Raw genomic sequence first — 15,171 nt, forward strand, 5'->3', positions numbered from 1 at the left:
CAAAGAGTCTCCTTAGAGACTCAGAATTGCTACAGTGCACAATAGGTTACAACTAACTGGGGATAAACTCCTTAATGTAGAAGTTTACCAACCTCTGCCAAAGATCAGACTTAACTTGTCATCTCAGAGTTAGAAGCCAACAGCTGCCTTCTGGAATTGCACTTGACTTCTAAGAACTGGAAGTGATTCATATTTGTTCATGGGATTTTCCCTAACCTTCACTGTGAATACTATCCCAAATAGTTGCTTCCTTTGAATTCAGATAGTTTCATAAAATAACAACAATTTAGTAAGTTTAACAGTATGAAGTTTAATAACACAGAATTGAAAAAACTATTTATTGATCAACTGTACTGATTCTTTCACTCTGAATTTCCCCCAATCTTCCTTTAGGTCCAGTGGTACTTTGTAGATAGCACACTCTGTTAAGCACTTCATGCTTAAATTATTCTCATTTTTCTTGTCATCTAATCTATTAAACTTCTGTGTCTCTTGTGGACAGTCTATTATTGCCAACTCTGTATCCTCAAGGGTGGTATAGACTGGCACAAAGGAACTCCTCAATAAATGTCTGAACAAGTGAATGAATGAGCCCTGCCCTTGTGTGTGGTACTAACATTGGGGAAAGGTGATAAAAATAGCCAATATTCCTTTAGTGCATATATAACTGCATCTTTGGACAAGCATGACACATCAAGGGATATACTTAACAAAGCAATTTATTTTTATCTCCTAGAGACTTTTAAAGTTCTCTCTGTTGAGCTATTTCTTCCTCTGGTCCATTAAATTCTAGTCACTTAAAAAGAAGTTGAGATTCTTGTCAGTAAACAAAATGTTCTTGCTTGTGTTATAGTCATACTTTGAACTCTTTTTTGCATTTAATGTTGAGGCTTCTTCTCAAGGCTGCTGTAGGGGGTGAGAATGGGGTTTTGAGAAGAACTGAAGCTGGGGGTGCTGGGAGTCTCCTTGGAGGCTTTTGGAGCTGAGGTATGTCTCAGTAAAGGCTTTGTCATTTGGGAAAAGATGCTAAGGACTCAAAAATTAATCCCAATCCTGCATGATTATAAAGTATTTTATATTTTCTTTTGAGGCTAAGAGAAGTGCTAGCTTTGCTACTCCGCCACATCCAGCTCTCTGCAACCCCATGGACTGTAGTGTGCCAGGGTCCTCTGTTCATGGGATTTCCCAGGCAAGAATACTGGAATGGCTTGCCATTTCCTCCTCCAGGGGATCTTCCTGACTCATAGATTGAACCCGCATCTCCTGTGTCTCCTGCAGGTGGATTCTTTACCCACTGAGCCATTGGAGAAGCCCCAAGAAATTATTCTCTATTAATTTTGATACTGGACAGTGGTGATTAGGAGGTAAGCAATCAGCTTGTCATCTTGAGACTCTTTTGTGGAACTAAGCATTTTATTATTGTTATTTTTCTTTATTTTATTGTTTTAGTATGTGGAGTGGTTTCCCTCACAGCTTTCGGAGTGCCAGAAATTGGTAGAGGCAGACAGAGTCAGGTCCAGCTGAAAAGAGCTGAAGTCTCTATGGGGTTGGCTCTGAGGAGCAAGTAGGCCTTCTGGAGCCCTTTTTACCTTGCAGAACCCCTTCTTCAGGGTAAATTACAAAGTTACATAGTCAAAAGGGAGAAGCTGCCCTATTGTGTTCTGAGGTCAGTACTACCCTGAGGACCACAAGCACCTGTCCAGCACCTATCCTGAACTTGCATCCACTTCGCAGAGACGTCAGGAATGGGGTTCTCTCCTGCTTCAGAGCTCTTGTCTTTGTGTAGGTGGTGTTTTGCTTTCACATCTGCCTTGTGGGGACTTCTGCCAAGGGAACATGGGAGCTTTGTATACTGATTCTATCCACGGAAGAAGCAAAATTGGGCAGAAGCCCAACTGTAGAAAAGACCCCTGTCACAGATGCTGACCTCCAGCTTTTCAGAGCTACCCTGCTTTCATCACCCCCTCTCTGGTTTAGCGGATCACGCCTGCATGCACGCTTAATCTCTTCAGTTGTGTCCAACTCTTTGCAACCCTATGGACTGTAGCCCACCAGGCTCCTCTGTCCATGGGATTCTGCAGGTGAGAATATTAGAGTGGCTTGCCATGCCCTCTTCCAGGGATCTTCCCAACCCAGGGATTGAACTCGTGTCTCCTGTGTCTCCTGCATTGCAGGTGGATTTTTACTGCTGAGCCACCAGGGAAGGAGGTAGTGGGGCATGGGCAACCTGTAGTTCATGCTAGAAGTTAAGTTATAAGGGAAAGCAAACCATTTCCTCCCAATGTCTGGTTGTGGCACCTTTGAGGAGCTTTTAAATTGGGTAGATTGAGTAATATACGCTCACCATAGCAACACAGCACACACTTTGAATGGGAATCACAATGCTTTGTTTGTATCCTCACCAAGAGAATCTGGAAAGAAAGATTCCAAATCTTCCAGACATACCTCTTTGGTCTTCATTACTCTCTCTTATGGGGGGCCAGCATGTCTCAAAAAGTTTCCTCTGGGTATCTCCCTTTATCCATATTTCATATTCAATTTGCTTCTGTAGGATCTTGAGCTGTTGCCTGGTTAAATCCTGTTTCTTAGTCAGTAAAATTGATGATAACAATAGTACCAACATCATTAGTTTGTTGGAAGGATTAAATGAGATCAAGTAGTCTAAACGAGTATCTGGCACAGTTAACTATAAAAATGATGATTATGATTGTGATTATACTTGACAAGTTTAATTCTGTTTCAAATATATCATCAACTCATAATTTAAAAGAGTACTTAAAACAATCCCTGTGTTTCAGGAGCAAACATATGTGAAGAAGGTGCATTACTCATGTATGTGAGTATACATAATGAAAATATATAGGTTAAACTGTCAGTAGTGCAGTCTCTCTGTTTCAGAATTACAGGTGCTCTTGTTTACCTCATTTTGGATGATTTAAATTTTCCAATATTTTTAAGTTAGTTATTAAAATAAGTTCAGTAATAATGTAAATTATATTTTCTTTATTTTTAATTATTTACTTTTTTAGGTAGAGAGTTTGACAGCAGTTTCCTCAGTCAAGGGTTGTTCTAAATGTAGTCAGCTAGGCTTAGTGTTAGCCTGAGCACTGTAGAAGATTCCGCAACGAAACACTAACTGTGTCAACAGGTAATAAAAATATGAAGGGTGAGGGGAAGACAATGAACCCATTGTCTGCCTTTATGTGGAAAATCAGTATACTGCTGGTGATATTCTATTCACTGTTAAACTAGATGTGGCTTTATTTCCTAAACCAGAAACACTAGTAAGCAGCTACCAATTTCAGATTTCATCTGACTTCAGAGTTGGAATGAAGGTACTTTGTCTCCCCTCCAGATCTCCAGATCCTGTAATTAGATATCTTTTACAGTGTTTGATGGATTTATCAGCTACAAGATAAGGGACAAATCTTTCTTATGTACACTATTATCTTTCTTAGCACAATAATATGTATGTAGGAGGATTTGAATAAAGCTTATTGGATAAAAGAAAAAACAAAATACTCTTCTACATATGTGTGCAAAAAGGTTCAAGTTTCTTCCAGAAAGCAGATTTTGATTGAGGAAATTTGTTAGGAAATCAAAGTCTTCTTTGAGTATATGTGTGCATTATGGAAGGTGGGAAGAAACTGCAAATACATGTGGCTGAGGATCGAATAGGCTATGCAGGGGTGGGGAGGGGGTGTAGCATGGGCATGATGCTTCCTCCAAATTCAAACAAGCCCTCTCTAATTCTGCACATGGCCAACTGTATACTATGTTTCTTTATAGGTGGCAAGCAAGAGATAATGATTCTGTTAATTAAAGGGGATAAGAGAGACTGGGGGTGAGGGGGACTCATAGAAGTGAAGGAAACACTAAAGAAGAGGGTTCAGAATCACAGAAGTCGAGGGCTAGTATGATCCCCAGGGTGGTGAAGTCTACTCAACAGTCTTAACAGTGGCATACCTCTGGGATGAATATGATAATTTTGTTTTGCTCTCTTAATATCTCTATTCAAGATGCAAAATCCAACAAGAATGTGACATTGGCCTGGCTTACATCTTGTGCTCATCCACTTCAGGGGGAAGACAGAGAGCTTGGTCAATGGTTCTCTAGACAGTATAGAAGGGTAAAGAATATTACTTACTCTGCCAGTTGAAAGGAAAATAGTTATTCTGCAGCAAAACAACTGGTAACAATGACACCACTTTTCCTCCTCAACCACACGACTTAAAATAACTTCCACATTTTCTCTTTTGCAAATGGGCATAGCAATACCTGTCCCTCTTTAACTCCTGGTGTGGTTTGAGGTCAGGAAAGATAATGAGTTTTGCAGAGAGGTGTTATTTAGTAACCAATAAAATGTTATTTAGTAAGCAATAAAGCTAGAAATTACAGTCAACAAAAAACAAGATAAAATAAGAATAACTGTTATTCTCTCCAGAGTTTAGGATCTGAAAAAAGGTGAACATTTATCTATCCAATCTGGTAAATAAGAGAACAATATCTAATGATCAGTATTTATACTTTACCAGCTTGTCCTTGGTCTAGCAGTTTAACAGATATGATAAATGCAGTCAGAATCTTAATTCAATGCTCAGAATGGCTTGCTGCTCATCTTGACCTGAGGTTGTAGCTGTATCTTTTTCTCACTCTTTCTCTCTATATTTTTCTCTTAAATATGTTAGGGAACATTTATTACTTAATTTTCTTCCTACAAGGGAGGCGATATCAATACAGTATTCAAAAGAGTTGCTAACATTGTAAAAACTATGTTCCTAAGCATCTTTTTTTTTTAATCATTGAAGTTGATCCTGATGATTGAATGTCTACCCTGATATCTTTCAAAGGAAATCCCTCAGAAGGAGTGATTCAGATGTTGAAGAACTGACATTTTCTAGGTTGTTATGAAATTTGTTTTTTAAGAAGGAGAATACTGGATGGAAGGGCTCTGAGAAGTCACAGTTAACTGGGGAATCAAGAATCAGAGGCTCTGTAATCGTCCTGAAATTTATTATTATTTTTTTTAAATATAGCAATATGTGGTGTTTGGCTCTTCTAAAGAACAAGAAAAATAGCTATTTTTATTGAATATTTTCAATAAAATGAGTTTGAGCAAACTCCAGGAGATGGTGAAGGACAGGGAAGCCTGGCATGCTCCAGTTTATGGCGTCACAAACAGTCATACACGACTGAACAACTTAACAACAACATTGAATATTTTATGTAACTTGCTTTGTACTCCCAACAATATGCCTCTGAGATTTTTCATGTCAGTGCAGTATTCTTTTATGTATTAAATAGCATTTTATATTTGGAAATGCCATAATTTGTTTCATGATTCTAGCTTTGATGGATAATTTGTTTCTGAGTTTTCATTATTATAAATAATCATGGTATTATTTTCCATCTACATACCTCCTTTTGCAGATGCATAAATACCTCTAGTGGTAAGTGTGTGCAAAATACACACATATAGAATTCTCAATCAATTTCAAGTTTATGTTTATGAATGGATAATCAATTTTTTCAACACTTCCTTGGTTATTCATCTTTTCTACACTAAATTGAAGCTCAATTTTATACTAAACTCTCTAGCTTGTTTCATAGTCTTATTTATTTAAATATTTGTTTATTTAACTTTATTCAGATATTTTATTTGTATTATTGTGGTTTATCACATGATAATTTGAAAATTGCCTTGGCTGTTTCGTGCATATATACTTTTATGCAAAATGTTGAAATTTTGATTGGAATTACATTTTCAGATAAATTTAGATAATCTTTCTGGGCTTTCTTGGTGGCTCAGTGGTAAAGAACCCACCTGCCAATGCAAGAGACATGGGTTTGATCCCTGGGTTGGGAAGATACCCTTAAGAAGGAAATGGCTACTCACTGCAGTATTCTTGCCTGGAAATCCCATGGACAGAAGGAGCCTGGAGGGCTACAGTCCATGGGGTCACAAAAGAGTCAGACATGACTTAGCAACTAAATGACAGCCATTTTTCTAATACTGTATTTACATTAAAAAATATTTCTGCTTGTTCAAAGCTTCTTTTACATTCTTCAGTATATATTACAGTGATTTTAATTCAGTCCACATTTTCATTGTTAATACAGAAATGCACTCGAGTTTTGTGTGTTGATCTTCTATCTGTCACTTAGCTGAATTCACTTGTTAATTCTATGAAATTTTAAATATATTACTTTTGATTTTCTACATAGGCAATCATTTCATCTGTGAGTAGAGATAATCTTATTTTTCCCTTTCTTATCTTATGCCTTTTTTTTTTTTTTTCTTACCTTGTTGTTGTGGCTAGTATATCCAGTACTATGTTGAGTAAGAACAGTGATAGAAGTCCTTGCCAAATTCTGTCTTACAGAGAAAACACTCTCTCACAGTTTTTTATGTTAAGAGTAGTTTTTTTTCTTTTTTTCAGATACTTTTTATCAAGTTGAGGGAGTCCTTTATCATTTCTCATTTCCTGAAAACTATTATGAATGAATTTTGTATTTTATTAAGAGTTATTTTCCTACATCTATTGATATGATGATATGGTCTTTCTTTTTTAATCTGTTGATTTGCTGAAGTTCATTGATTGGTTTTGGAATATTTAGCTTTGTGTACATGAAATCAATCCTACTTGATTATGGTACACAACTCCTTTTCTATATTAATGAATTAAATATACTGATATTTTCTTAAGAACTTTTGGGCTTCCCTGAGAGCTCAGTTGGTAAAGAATCTGCTGCAATGCAGGAGACCCCAGTTTGATTCTTGGGTCAGGAAGATCTGCTGGAGAAGGGATAGGTTACCCACTCCAGTATTCTTGGGCTTCCCTGGTGGCTCAGCTGGTAAAGAATCCATCTGCAATGTAGGAGACCTGGGTTAAATCCCTGTGTTGGAAAGATCCCCTGGAGAAGGGAAAGGCTACCCACTTCAGTATTCTGGCCTGGAGAATTCCATGGACTGTATAATCTGTGAGGTTGCAAAGAATCAGACATGACTGAGCAACTTTCACTTCACTTTGTGTCTAAATTCATGAGAAACATTGAGGTATGTGTGTGTCTGTGTGTGTATCTCTGTGTGTAGTTTAAAATGAAAAATAAAAACGTTAGAGAGTGTTGCATGATGAATTAAATGATACAATATACTTTTTAAAAAAGACTCCTCAGACTGTTATAAGAATACTTGTATTGGTATAGAATGAAAGATAGAAAGCTAGCAGGTAAAATAATTTGGAGGATGTTGTAGTGGTTGGAAAGTGTGTGGTAGAGCAAGTATAGATAGTTTTCACTTTAGAAATGAGTAAGAAGCACAATTAGTTCCTAGATCTTAGTCTCCAAATACCACCCTCTAACAAATGAAATAAAGTCTCCTTGGAGAAATAGCTGAACTTCACAAGAAGGAGGTGAACTTGAAATATCTTGTGGTATTTAATAGAAATTAACATATTCAAAGTATGGTGGAGACATATTAGAAAGATGTCATCTTGAAATAGTTCACATAGGCCAAATATAGTATAATTAGAGAATGAAAAAAACAATGACAGTACTACAGTAAACAAACTGAATAAGAGGAATACACAAGTCCATTGTGAATACAATAATAAGTAAACAAATATGGGAAAAGGAAATATCTTTAGAGTAGAATGTCAGTCAACAAACAACATATGCCTGAGAAGCTTAATACCCATTCATTCATTGACACAGACTTGTGTGCTACCAGTGGATAACTCCGTGGAACAAAGCTCTTATAGAACTAATTTTCTTATTATTACGATGTGTTAGCAGGAAGATTGCATAACAATAAATTTTACCTTTTATTTTCTCTTTCCACTTTTTCTTGATGGCAGTGTACGGAATGGGGGAGACATTCCTCCTATAGGAAGTGACTTTTTTCCACACAAAACTTTGGAATCATTAAAGTTTCTCATAATAAATTGTGGTAAATCTTAGTGATTATCAACTGTTAATTTTCTTAAAAAATAGCATCTGTTTGGATCAGTCCCTTTATAGTTTCTCTTTCCAAATTTGTTAATTATCAATATAAAATAGTTTCTAACTGAGGAGGCATTAGGTTATAATATTGAATTCAAAAATCAATATAGATAACCTAATTTTGTGTGATATACTTTTATAATTTTAATGATTATAAGAAACAAGTTGTTATGTCAAGGCAGAAATTGATGAGGCAAATATTTTGTAATAAGCTTTTATTATTATGGATTATTTTGTACTATTGTGTAACTTGTTTATTTCATTACATCTTGGCACATACATAAAATTAATTTTCTTAGCAGTTTCTCAAGAATGACTGTGCTGGTCCTGTAAGAGTTTCTAGTGAGTCATTTACTGTAATTGTTCTGTTAATTAATTTATAAACATTTATTTTCAAAGGCTTCTCCACTTAACAAGTAATAGCATATATGTTCTACCCAAACAAACTGAGGTGGTAATAATTATAAATTTACAGTCAAGATAGTTTCTTCTAATTTAAGTTTTCTCTTTCAATGATCATATTAGGTGTATTAGAAATAATCATTACTGGAAGCATGTTAGTAAAACATATTGTTCATAAATGCAGTTGAATGTCATTTGAGTTTTGCAGGATTCCAGAAGTGAAATAGCTTGCTAGACTATAGCACTTATCATCTGGTATTTCACCACTAACTTTCCCATTTTTCATTAATAAATATTTGCTATACTTTTGCATTTAAGGCAAATTATTTGCAAAATTGCTCTAACTATTTAGAAACTTTATTATTACCACTTAATTATTTTCTACATTTTAGAACATGTTCTTCTAATGCTATCATATGAGAAAGATATTTTAGAAGAGCTATAAGTTTTGTACGTGTACATGACAAGGGTACCATATTCTTTCTTTGCTCTCACTGTTCTACACTGCTAACAAAATAAACAACTTGATAAATTAGGAAGAGCAGACAAAGATTTATTGAACTTATTTATTAATAAGCTAGACCAGGCACCCAGCTGCTTATTATTGTATTAAAATGCATTTTCTACCTCAAGGGAAAATCTTATTGCAAGTAAGATTGAAATAGTTTTGAAAATACAGGGAAACAGTGCTATAGTTGCAGTTTTCAAATGTGTTAGAGTAGATTATTTTCAATAAAAAGTTGTTAAAATGCAGATTTAAGAGACAGATTCAGTAGCTCTGAGACCTTCATTTTGTATGTATGTATTAGACTAAATGGTCTCTTGGCCTCCTTAAACATTCTATGAATATTGGCATTTCTAATTTTGAAATTTATGTTTCTTGTTAAACTTTAGAATCATTCTGCTTAAGCCTAGAAGCAATTATCTACTTGACGATTGCAATTGATAAAGTCAACTCAAAATAGCAATCTTTATGGAAAACCTGTTAATAAGGAATAATAAAGAAATGTCCTTATGAATTAAGTCAGTGATATTATTAAATCAGAATTACTAGACCTGGACAAGATCTTAGGGAGTATGTCATAGAAAACCTTCTTGCTGGTCCTGTGGGGTTGGCCTTTGTTCTCTCAGGAGATGGTCTCTAAAGCTCAGAATTGGACTTCTCTTGTCTTTTGAACCAGCAACCAACTCTCTCATATTTGGGACTGAATCACCAAGCACAAGCCAAAACTCTAGGAATCCAAATTTTTTTAAAAGGTGCAATTAAAAGTAAATGGACCACAATGAGGTACCATTACACGCCAGTCAGGATGGCTGCTATCCAAAAGTCTACAAGCAATAAATGCTGGAGAGGGTGTGGAGAAAAGGGAACCCTCTTACACTGTTGGTGGGAATGCAAACTAGTACAGCCGCTATGGAAAACAGTGTGGAGATTTCTTAAAAAACTGGAAATTGAACTGCCATATGACCCAGCAATCCCACTTCTGGGCATACACACTGAGGAAACCAGATCTGAAAGAGACACGTGCACCCCAATGTTCATCGCAGCACTGTTTATAATAGCCAGGACATGGAAGCAACCTAGATGCCCATCAGCAGATGAATGGATAAGGAAGCTGTGGTACATATACACCATGGAATATTACTCAGCCATTAAAAAGAATTCATTTGAACTAGTCCTAATGAGATGGATGAAGCTGGAGCCCATTATACAGAGTGAAGTAAGCCAGAAAGATAAAGAACATTACAGCATACTGACACATGTATATGGAATTTAGAAAGGTGATAACGATAACCCTATATGCAGAACAGAAAAAGAGACACAGAAATACAGAACAGACTTTTGAACTTTGTGGGAGAATGTGAGGGTGGGATATTTCAAAAGAACAGCATGTATGCTATCTATGGTGAAACAGATCACCAGCCCAGGTGGGATGCACGAGACAAGTGCTCCGGCCTGGTGCACTGGGAAGACCCAGAGGAATCGGGTGGAGAGGGAGGTGGGAGGGGGGATCGGGATTGGGAATACATGTAAATCCATGGCTGATTCATATCAATGTATGACAAAACCCACTGGAAAAAAAAAAATTAAAAAAAAAAAAAAAAAGTAAATGGAGATTGAAAAAGTCTTGTTCACCTGTGGTGGTTACTGTTGAATGTACCAGATAGTGCCCTGAACCTAAACTTGACATGGAATGAAAAAAAATCCACCCTTATGCCACAGTTATTTACATACATTTGTCCTTTAAGTATGGACAGATTTCAGAGAATTCAGGGCAACGATCAGGCTACTAATAACTCAGGGGACCAAATAGTGCCCACAGACACAACACTGTCTACCTGTTTCTAATTTTCAATAGTTTGGAAGTGTGATGAGGAAAAAGAAAGGTTATTCTCTAATCACTCCTTTCTCTAGTCACTGTTCAAATTACCCACCCCCAGCACTGGCCTACCCAGTCAGAGGTCCAGGAATCCTACTTTCATTTCCATCCCCCTTTCTTTCTGCAAGAACCAGCTCTGTGGCTTTAACTTAGAACTTGAGTCTATCTTTGTGATAAAAAATCAATATATCTGGAGTCTGTTTTTCTTTTTATGTGCTAACTGATTTTTTGATCTTTAGAAACCTACAGATTTATGATTACCAAGATGTACAGTATAGAAAAGACTAATCATAAATGTGGGGACACATATATAGAGAAGTTTTATGTCCTCATTTTTGTATTTTTGGACATAGAATGTACAAAGCACTGCAGGTGTTTAGTTTAGAGACAACTTGGGGGAAAAACTGTGAGACTTTCTTCTGTTCCAAAAAGGGGAAGAGAGAAGAGGGAGGAGAGAAACGCTGTCCAGAAACAAGAATTTTCACAGAAGAATTATAAAGCAGTGGTTGGGGAGGGAATGGAAATTTCCCATCTCCTGATGCTCCTTGCATAAACATCCTTGGGAGGACTTGTCTCTGACATTCAGCCACTATCTATTGACTAGTCTCATGGAACATGGCTCCTAGAACATCAGACAGAGCTTAGAGTTAGGGAAAAATATTAGAACTAGAGGAGTTGCAGTTGCTGATCTTGCCATAGTAATCAAACAACTGAAAGAATGTTTCAGTAAGAATCTTGTTAATAGTCTAGGTTCTATAGAGTGATATTTTAGAGTCAATAATTTACCTCCAGGAGATTAAATAGCAGCTGTCCTGATATTTAGGGGATGTTTTATAAAATACTCATGAGAGTTTCAGAAAAGTCACAGTTAAGAAAAATGTGTTTTTCTTCCAGGGCATATTCTATCCTTGTTACTAAATGCTTAATTTCAATATTTAACACTCTAATTTCAGAGTTGATTTGTATTTAAAGAACAAATGTAGAAAGCTCTATTTCTGAAAAAAAAAATTGATTGTATACAACTACTGCTTTCTGCATGTACTTGGTACAACGTATATATTGTCTTGTCATTCAGGAGGATTTATAAGAGATATGCATTCATGCTCAGCCCACTAAGTCATGTCCAACTCTTTGCAACACCATGGACTGTAGCCCACCATGCTCCTCTGTTTACCGAATTTCCCAGGCAAGAATACTGGAATGGTTGCCATTTCCTCCTCCAGGGAGTCTTCCCAACCCAGGGATCAAACCCATGCATCCTGCATTGGCAGGTGTGTTTTTTTGTTTGTTTGTTTGTTTGTTTTTAACCATGGAGCCACCAGGGAAGCCCATAAGAGATTAGCTTCTCCTTTATTCATACAAAATGCTGCCAAGGGAATAAACTTGAATTTCAATAAATCTGAGTCAAATCCTTAGTTGAGTGATTTCAGGCCATTTACTTAGCTGTTTAGGGCCTCATTTGCAGATGGAAATTCCATTCCTCTGTGTGTGTGTGTGCATACATGTGTACATTCATGCTCAGGCCTGTTGTACTCTTTGCAGCCCCATGGACTGTAGCCTCCAATCTACTCTGTCCTTGGGATTTTCCAGGCAAGAATACTAGAAAATTGACATTTCCTCCTCCAGGGGATCTTCCCAACCCAGGGATTGAACTCAAATATTCTGTGTCTCCCGCATTGCAGGTGGATTCTTTACCTGCTGAGCCATCAGGGAAGACCCATTCCCATGGGAATAATGAGTGAGTACCCATCTCATAGAATTGCAAAAATTAAATGAAATAAGTTTTAAATGAATATTAGCTACCATTATTATTAACTGTGTGGATTAGATCTCATTAAGTGTCAGAGGTAAGATAAAAATTAGGTAGTCTGGCTTGATACCTTGGTCTTAGAACCACTGCATTATTCTCTATATATGACATACAATGAATATTCAGAGAAGAGTTAAGATGAAAAGGAAGATGCTTTTGCTCATTGAAGTATCAAAGATCATCTCAGAGACAGGAACATTTAGTTTCTTAAAATGTTTATTGTATGTGTGTGTGCTAAGTCACTTCAGTTATTTCCACCTCTTTGTGACTCTATGGACCACAGCCTGCCAGGCTCCAGCATCCATGGGATTCTCCAGGCAAAAATACTGGAGTAGATTGCCATGGCCTCCTCCAGGGGATCTTCTTGACCAGAGATCAAACTCACGTCTCTTACATATTCTGTAGCATTGGCAGGCAGGTTTTTTTTTTTTTTTTTTTTTAATCATTAGCACCACCGGGAAAGCCCAAAAAATGTGTACTAAAACATTAAAAATTTGGAGGCTGTGGCAGGAAAAATGGAGGACAGGAAGGTGGCAGAGCAGTGAACTGGGGCCACCAGAGGATCTCAAGAAGCAGCAGAAAAATCTGGGAAAGCTAAGACTGTTTCTTCCAGTAATGGAGGGGGAAATACAAGCCTTAGTGCTGAGAATCAATAAGTAGAAGAAGCTGCAGACCTCCCACCAAAGCCTACTAAGATCTCCAACTTTGGATTTCCTGAACTTGGAGGTAGTTGGCAGTCTACCAACTTGGTAGGTGGTCAGATGACAAAGAAAGCCCTATCCAAGCCTAAAGAAACCTTTCCAACACTTACTCCAAAAACTATTTTGGTAGCAACAGCTTAAATGAGGATGAAAATAGTGAACCAGAGGAAATGTCTCCAGAGGCAAAATGAGAATGAAGCCTACTGGATGGGATACACCAACATCAGCAGGACCAAATTCCATCAATAAAGGACATGGGTTTTCTGATAATTAGAATAGCTATGAAAGTGAAATATAAGATCTCATCTTAGAAATGTCTATGACCAAAATGATTAAACTGTGTGTTTTGAAAATGGGGCATGGGGTGGGTGTAAAGGTAAAAGGAACACTTTCCTTTTTTAAAGAATGGCATTAGACTCTTTGGAGCAGTGTTTTTTCTTTTAAAGACTGAGTGGTACACTAATGAGAATTTGAGATTAGAGGTAATTTGTGTTTTATATACAAATTTTAAGACATTTACTAATTTTGTAGTTTCATGTGATTAGTTTCCAAAGTTAATAGATAATTTAAAAAATCAGAAATGTTATCTTTCTAAGAATTGCATATTTTTAGATACAACTATTAGCACATTAAGAAGGCAGCAAAAAGTTGTCTGTTTAAACTGTAAGCAATTGCTCTAACTTAACTCCTGTGTTACCAATGCTGTCTGGCTCCCAGGAACAAACACAGAAAGAAGGGAGTATTTGTATTGGGAGGAAAATGTTACTGGATATAGTAACTGAAAAAATAAATTAGATAAAATTAAAATACAGCTCTTTTTTCCCCTAATGGCATTTGTTTTGCTTCAAATCATCAGAGACTACTTATTGCATTGCTATCAGTGGATACAGATGTGTACCAAGCTCTTTAAAAAGAATATTTAAAAATTTATATAAACCATTGAGAATTTAAAATAACATGCTTCATTTTAAAGGGTCTTCTCTATCTTTATTATTCTTCAGAGAACAGCCATTTGCTACCAGAGTAAATAGTTATATTGCATGTGCTTCTCTAGGTTTTTGTTATCTAGTTCTGTTAACATTTCCACCAGCTCTCGAGGAAAATCATAAAGAAGCTATTTCTTCTGAAAAAGGAAGCTACCATCAGCAATTTAAATGTAAATAATAGTTAAATGTTTGGCTGTTATTTTTTTTTTAAGGGTATAAACACCAAAAAAAGGCAACATTGTATGAAGATAGAAAATAAGAAGGATATATATTTGTGGATTTATCAAATCATTTATGTTACTAATTTGTGAAATCCAATTTGTTCTGAACTAATTTATAGGAATTCTTATTTAACACAAAGCGTTTGACTGTGTGGATCACAACAAACTGTGGGAAATTCTTAAAGAGATGGAAATACCAGACCAGCTTACTTGCCTCCTGAGAAGTCTGTGTGCAGGTCAAGAAGCAACAGTTAGAACCAGACGTGGAACAATGGACTAGTTCAAAATTGTGAAAGAAGTACATCAAAGCTGCATATTGTCACTCTGCTTTCTTAACTTATATGCAGAGTACATCATGTGAAATGCTGGGTTGGATAAATCACAAGCTGGAATCAAGATTGCTGGGAGAAATATCAACAGCCTCAGATATGCAGATGATACCACGCTAAGGGCAGAAAGCGAAGAGGAACTAAAGAGCCTCTTGATGAAGGTGAAACAGGAGAGTGAAAAGCCTGGATTAAAACTTAGCATTCAGAAAACCAAGTCATGGCATCTAGTCTCATCATTTTCATATATATAGATATATACACACATATGGCTGATTCATGTTGATGTTTGACATAAGTCAACACAGTTTTGTAAACCAGTTATCCTTCAATTAAAAAAAAA

The 15,171-nt window shown here is 36.4% G+C and overlaps 1 long non-coding RNA gene and 1 pseudogene across 1 annotated transcript; both read left to right on the forward strand.

Annotated features, from left to right (window-relative positions):
- The first annotated feature begins 1,292 nt into the window (after nt 1–1,292).
- Nucleotides 1,293–14,773, forward strand: LOC133070690 (uncharacterized). The gene is made up of 3 exons (XR_009696198.1): nt 1,293–1,364; nt 12,467–12,522; nt 14,622–14,773. It is a non-coding gene; the product is annotated as an uncharacterized LOC133070690 (long non-coding RNA).
- Nucleotides 12,709–13,631, forward strand: LOC133070565 (PEST proteolytic signal-containing nuclear protein-like; annotated as a pseudogene).
- Nucleotides 14,774–15,171: the final 398 nt, after the last annotated feature.

The sequence above is a fragment of the Dama dama genome, chromosome 15 (assembly GCF_033118175.1).
Source record: "Dama dama isolate Ldn47 chromosome 15, ASM3311817v1, whole genome shotgun sequence".
NCBI lineage: Eukaryota > Metazoa > Chordata > Mammalia > Artiodactyla > Cervidae > Dama > Dama dama.